Raw genomic sequence first — 6,973 nt, forward strand, 5'->3', positions numbered from 1 at the left:
AGATGTCCAAACTCAAGCAGTTGCCCAAAAATGGATCTTGCGAAAAACGCGTTTAAAGGTATAAGTGAAAGCTCATCTGTGCGCAAAAAGATATGTTATTTAAGATGATTTATTCGATCATGAGAGCTGGGCAATCATGGCAAGCAGCCACGTGACAATTTCCAGGGGACTCTAGACAGTCAGCGCTTTTTAGTTTTTTAGTAGGCACCTTGTGCTCTTTAAAGGCGATTTTAACCTACTTCGAGTTTAATTGCAATCTTCACTTTTTTTGTCTTGAAAGTAGAGAAACTAAACTTGTGAAAGCAAATAAAAAACAAAAATGTGTAATTTTTGAACAAAAACCCATTTTTCAACTCACATCTCCCCTTAAGAAGGTTGGTGCCAGGTACGGACCTAGAGTTGTGTTCTGAGACAAGAATGGATATGTGCTGCAGGAGGAAGGAGGGTTGATGGGAGTGCAGAACCTTGGCACAGGGCACACGTGCAACATTAAACCGAGATGTGGTCTATGACGGTGTGGTCTATGACGGTGTGGTCTATGACGGTAGTGTTGCGAAAAGCCAAGATTTATAATTTCGAAAATCACATCAAATGAGGCTTGGTTTCTTTATTTTTTTAATTTTTTTTGTTGACATGTAGTCACCTATGCTGTCCTTTTTATTATCGGTTATTTGTTAAACTTTTAGTTAGTGAGCACTTGTGTTGTCACCTTTGCCTCTCGTGCCCCCCTTTTTAGTGCTCTTTTTACAAGATTCATCTGTAAGAGACACGTGCTCTCGATAATTCAAACTCGAAGGGACCCCAGGAATTTGTGTGAATTCTCATAAATGGGTGATTCAGGCCATAATGTTTGTTAGTGTTAAATAAAGTGAAATTTTTACACATCGGTGGTCATACTGGTACTCATTATTATACGGCGCGTACAAGCATGTATAATTAAGGGACAAAACATCCTGTGATAGCTGGTAGCCCCTTCGTAATTTTAATGTGCTTTTTCGTATGACACCAGTGTACTGCGGTGAAAGTGACTTAATAAAGCGCTCGGCGCGCGATAGATCAAAGCCAGACCTTTGTGGTTTTTTTTTTCTTCCTCAGTCAACATGCGAATGTTGGTACATGTCGTTTGGCCAGTTTGGCTGTTATGTAGGTGGATAATCTGCTTTATTTGCAAAAATTAGTGATATAAGAATGCAAATGTTCGGCTAGAAGCAAAAAAACAGCGTCGACAAACAAAAGCGTATCATTTAAGTGAAATTATGTAATGGAGTAGTTTGATTTAAACGGCTTTAAAATACATTGAAAACAAAGCGCCCACAGAGTTTGTTTGAATTAACCAAAAGTCTGAATTATCAAGTCTATTCTATTTGTGATGGTCTTTGGCAGAACTGTCGTGCATGCCTCAAGATGTGAGTCAGCTGTTATTCATGAAGGGCATCACAGATCTGAACCAGTTTACCTCTTCTTTTCTGCAGGTTGTTTCTGAAGCTTCCCCCATTCACGGTGCCTGTAAAGTGAGTTCCACTATATGTCTTTGCAATGCGGGTGTAGGGGGAGAAGTATAATGGTGCAGTGATAACATCATATGGGACGTGGGAAAACTCTCAACTGCATCTCCCCATGCACATACAACACGACTCTCATGAAAGATGTACTGGAGAATTTGGGGCATCGCTTGCATCGCTGCGCAGCTTCTTTGTGCAGGACTGGCTGCACTCACGGCACGGAGTAAGCAGAACGGATTAGTGGGTGTAGGGGTGGACATCAGTGCCGTAAGGGAACAGAGGGTCCTTCATCCCGAGTGGAGTTTTAAAAAAAGTGTACGCATGCTGGTGCACGAATAGGAAGGTGCAGAATCTTTGTAGTACTGGTGTCACACAGGGCACTTTTGATTGTAATCAGTGCCGATCCGGTTTGGATTTCTTGATTGCAGTCGGCAATGATCACTGCTACATGGTGTAAACTATCCATATCAGTGCAGGACAGCCAATCGCCATCATCTCGATCCCAATCGGGCCCAATCGCGATTAAAGTGACCATGTAGCGGCACCTGATCAAATCGAGCCTAATCCGAGCGAAAATTTGGACTCGGCCCAGAGACCAGCTTAATTAAAGTACAAATGAATGAAGTTGCCAGAAACGCCTGTTACCAGGTTGCTGCTTGCACAAATGCTTGCTGTCATCTGGCCACTTCTATTTAGACTTTTTGTCATGCTTTCGTTATGAGTAAACAATAGCACAGTCAGTGTATTCGTGGACATCTTGATTAACTTGGAGGTCAACCACAATACGACAGTTCAAAGAGATTGTTGTTTTTCAACAGCAGTCATTGTCCAGCACTTTTCTTACCTTATTAATATTTGCAAGGATGAAAATGAAACTGTTTTGAAGTTCTTGACAACTCTGACCAACAAAAATTTGTAAAGGCCGAAAATAAAGTAATGTAAGACCACGTAGATGCGTATTTAACGCAAGAAGGAGCAAATGCTGGATGTGCAGGAGTAGGGGACACTTACCACGAACGTGCATACGCAACTGTGACACCCTAGCAGCTTGGCTTGTCTTGTGGCTTGGGTGCAGTCTACAGCTACAGGATCGATTAGGCTTTTCTAGTCCTAGTTTTGAGGCACCAACCTATGAAGGCATCGACATTGATCTTTTGGCTCGTCTTGGTGGCTAATCTGCTGGACCAGTATCGAGCCCCACCTATGGTGTTTCACCCCATCCCGGAACCATTGGGTACGGTTGATCACAAGGATGCAGAGGTCTAACCCGCCGTACTTCTTCGTGCAGGCGAGTGTTTCAGGTCCAGTAACCCATTCTTGTTGGTGCTGCCGTGCCCATGGCTTCTTGTTGGCAGTTACTGATGCTGTTTTGTATTTATGGAAACTTGTTATAGTGGCTGGTGACAGAGCAGAATCCAGGCCCCAATTATGGCCAGATTGCTAAACAATTAAAAGATATTGCCGCTGATATAAAAGATATCAAAGAATGTTGGCTCCCTGAAATTGAAAAAAAAGATAGATGCCCTTTCCAAGCTTGAAGAAAAAGTGGTCTCATGTGAAAATCACATATTGCAGTTGGAGAGGGCCTTTAAAAGATTGGAAAATAGGGTTGACGATTTGGAAAACCACAGCAGGAGATCAAGTCTTATTGTTTATGGATTACACGTGAGGTTGAGGGCGAAAACTGCTGAACATTGAAACGCAGTGTCAATCAAGCAATCATCAAGGATACCCTTGGTTTGGAGCCAGTTACCATAGCACGAATACATCACCCAGGCAGCCCGATTGAAGGATAAAACAGACCGGTCATCCTAAAAGCTACTCGACTCGCGAAACAAATCAGTGATACTAAAGAAAGGCTGCAAGTTGAAGAACACTAACTACTCGATAGGTGAAGATTTTAATCGTAGGGTGCGCGAAAGGAGAACTCTGGCAAAAGTGCGAGCCGCCGAAAGGAGAAAAGGTGTCACTATTCTTCGACAAACTACACATAAATGAGAATGCATTTGTCTGGGACGACAAAACAAATGAGAGAATTGCAGTCCAAACAAATGCCAAAAGAAGTCGACCAGCAACTCAAAGGCACAAACTTTCACAGAGATAACACTACTAAATGTAAACGCGAGAGGTACTGTCAATAAAACTGAAGCATTAGAAAATGTGCTGCTCGAACATAGCCCTGACATGTGGCTATTACAGAAACATGGCTTTCAGCAGAGGTTTACAGCCACGAAATAGCAGCCCCTAACTACTCAGTTATCCGTAAAGATAGACCAACTAGAGGTGGTGGCGTAGCTCTACTTATTAACGCTTACATTTTGTCTTGATGCCCGAGGTTCCAGATGCTGAGGCAGTGTTCTGCAAGATAATGTGCAGCGACTTTGCAATACTTACTGGTTGCTTCTACAGAAGCCCTGTGTCTGGTCACGAAAGTGTTGTTGCAGTCCATGAGTTTATGCAGAATCATGCTAGCAATCGTGTTATATTCTTATGGGAGACTTCAATCTGCCTCATATTGACTGCACCACACTTCACAATCATCCAATTCGCTCATTGATTTGATGCTAAACTTCGGGCTTCGTCAAGTTGTAACCTCTCCTACCCGAACACAAGGTCAAGCGCCAACGTCCTAGACTTACTACTTATTAGTGACAACTTTCATCTTGATGTACTAAATTTGGAGATCATAGATGGTATATCGGATCACAATATGCCAAAATGCCAGCTACCCCTCGGATGCACTGTTACCGCCAAAACTACTGAAGTTGCTGTGCCGAATCTTCAGAAAGAAGATAATTCAGCCATACTTACCTACTTAGTGCATGAAAACCAAGACTTTTTGAAATGGTCAACGATACTTCTGTTCACGTCAATGAGCTCTGGCTTCAATTTAAGCGTATAATGTCGCACTGCATACGTCATTATATCCCGACAAAAAGTAAAAAATTGCTGAGAAACAACACTCGGATCACACGGGATATAATTTTGTCAAGCGCAGAATAAAACGCTTGAGGCGTAACATAAAACGAAAGGCGGAAGCGTACAAAAAAAGTCTCAACTGCTGCGTGCCACCAATGATTTCAAGTTAAAAATTTAGCTAGCGAAGCATAAATACTACGATGAAACATGCCTTAAACCGTTTTATATGCGTTAGCAAACCTTAGGACTCTACTTTTTGCTTTCTTTTTGTTCTTTCTTTGTGCATGAATTTTTTTTTCCTTCAATGTTCTGTTTTAAGCATCGGGACGCTTAGAGGGGGGCAATGGCACACGCACTCCTTTTTGTATTTTTATGTAACGGGTCCGTTACACGTACAGCCACTGCCTTTCGCAAACTGCGCTCGAATGTCTGGGAAGCTTCCAGATTATTTTAGAATCTTTTGATAGGCTTGAGCGTGCAAACGCGAACAGTTGATATTATTCTGGAACTAGCGCAGCCACCACAGGTTCGGACTTGCCTTTTCATTTTTCTGGACAAAGATTTGCTCAAATAAAAGGTTTAGTCTTGAACAAGCTGACCGCTTCCTTCGTCCCCGTTACGACCCCGTGACAATACAGTCGCCGACCGTTTATTCGGACGCTGAAAATTCGGACATGCTCGTTTATTTGGACACCTTCGCAGCACTGCCACTAGTCCCATTGAAGTATCATATAAACTCGCGACCGAAATTCGGACGCCCCACAGTGCGCCGTTCGATTTTTCGATCAGCCGGTTGTCTGATCGAGTGCGACGTTGAACGCCACGACAAGCTGTCAGCAGTGTTTATAATATTTTCGCTAGGTTGCCAGCACTGAAATGCTGCACTGGCGGTAGCTGGAGATCGTGCCAGTGTCAAAATCCACGCAGAAACTGCCGACCTCGAAGGCTCTGTTAGCTACGCGTAACGATTGCCTTTTGGCTTTAGCCAGTCAAGTATCCATTGAACAGCTATTGCGGCCCAACAGCAGGCCAAGACAAGCCGAGATTGGAATCAGCTCGGTGCGGCGTTTGAGGTGAATGACAGCGCGTACGAGTACGACGCGGTGCTAACTCATACTAAGAGAGTACGCCAACACAAGCGCTGCAACATCAACTAGCCCGTCAGAACTAAGAAACGCGGCAATTACAAGGCCCTGACAATTGCAAAAAATTGAGCGATTATTCGCCAGGTAGAAGCCGGCCGACCTCAATCCGAAGTTGCTTGGGAGTTTTCGCTGAATTGCGCGATGAGATCATCCGTCAGCTACTCGAACCAGCGCATGTGGGCAGTGACTGCCGTGATGACGCGCCTCCCACACCACAGCCATCAAATGCGGATTTAGCGTAGGCCGTTGCAGTGCTACTGCCGACCCACAGGAGTGGCCAAACATTGGCTGAAATACAGGATGACTAGGTCGCGCGTAAGCGTGCATGCATACAGACGTGCATTGACAAGTTTTTTCTGGCCTCTGGGTCAATACAGGTGCTTTTTTTCTGGTAAATCCTTTTTTTCGGACTCCCGATTATTCGGACTTTTCGGTGATTCCCGCGGAGTCCGAATAAACGGTTGGCGACTGTATTAAGTGCGGAGTACTTTAGGGGCCTGGGCTGTCGTATGCTGTCGTCGCTTAGCGTAACGCAGGCAAAACCACAAATGAAAATAGAAAAACAGAGGAAGCAAGCGAGAAATACAAAGAGAGAGAAAGGGGAAAAAAGGAAGAAAAATAGAAATAAAGAGAGAAAAAACTGGAACAGAGAAAAAGAAAGAAAGAGGAGGAAAGAAACAGAAAAACCAAAGATAAACAAAGAAGGCTGCCCAGCTCTGCACTTCTTCAGCCTTGGCACCACTAATGCTAAGCTGCCTTTAAGTTTTGGGGGGCTTCTTCCCAGCGCACAGATTTTAAATGCCAATCATGGTCGTGCCAGTAAAGCTGGTAGCAGCAGTGACAAGAGCAACTTTCAAGCCATTCTTGACAGGACCCTTTGTGTTTACTAATGCACCTTCTGTTGTGCTTGTTTGTGATTGCAGGAAGGAAGACAATGACAGGAGGCACCAGAAGCGATGAAAATGGACTTCACTTTAAATTATGCCTTGCCACCCCACTCTTTTCTATATTTTTTTCCTCCCTCGCATGGCTTTTGCTCTTTTATTTGGCATGACTCTCTGGAACTGTTCTTTTGTGAGAATGCGTTTTTGAGACTGATGAACTTTACCATGGGCTGCGCAAGATGTGATTAGGACAATAAAATACTTATTTCATACACTCGTTTGTTTCTGCTGCTGCTGCTGGGGAGAGAATAAGGATGAAACAAAGGCAGGGAAGTTGACCAGGGCTGAGCTCGGTAGGCCACTCTGCACTGGGGAATGGGGGCTTTGCAGTATACATACAGGGTGTTTTTTTTTAGACAATACAGATTTTTTATAAAAAGCATTGACAGTCGGGCCTTGTCGTCTTCGCAAGCAAGCTCTACGCCGAGGCAGAAAACTTTGCCGCACCTAAAGTTTAATCAGA

At 43.9% G+C, this 6,973-nt stretch overlaps 1 long non-coding RNA gene across 1 annotated transcript; it reads left to right on the plus strand.

Annotated features, from left to right (window-relative positions):
• Positions 1 to 1,477: 1,477 nt before the first annotated feature.
• On the plus strand, positions 1,478 to 6,724 carry LOC125758153 (uncharacterized). Its single transcript, XR_007415911.1, has 2 exons — positions 1,478 to 1,511; positions 6,490 to 6,724. It is a non-coding gene; the product is annotated as an uncharacterized LOC125758153 (long non-coding RNA).
• Positions 6,725 to 6,973: the final 249 nt, after the last annotated feature.

This window comes from Rhipicephalus sanguineus, chromosome 4, assembly GCF_013339695.2.
Source record: "Rhipicephalus sanguineus isolate Rsan-2018 chromosome 4, BIME_Rsan_1.4, whole genome shotgun sequence".
NCBI lineage: Eukaryota > Metazoa > Arthropoda > Arachnida > Ixodida > Ixodidae > Rhipicephalus > Rhipicephalus sanguineus.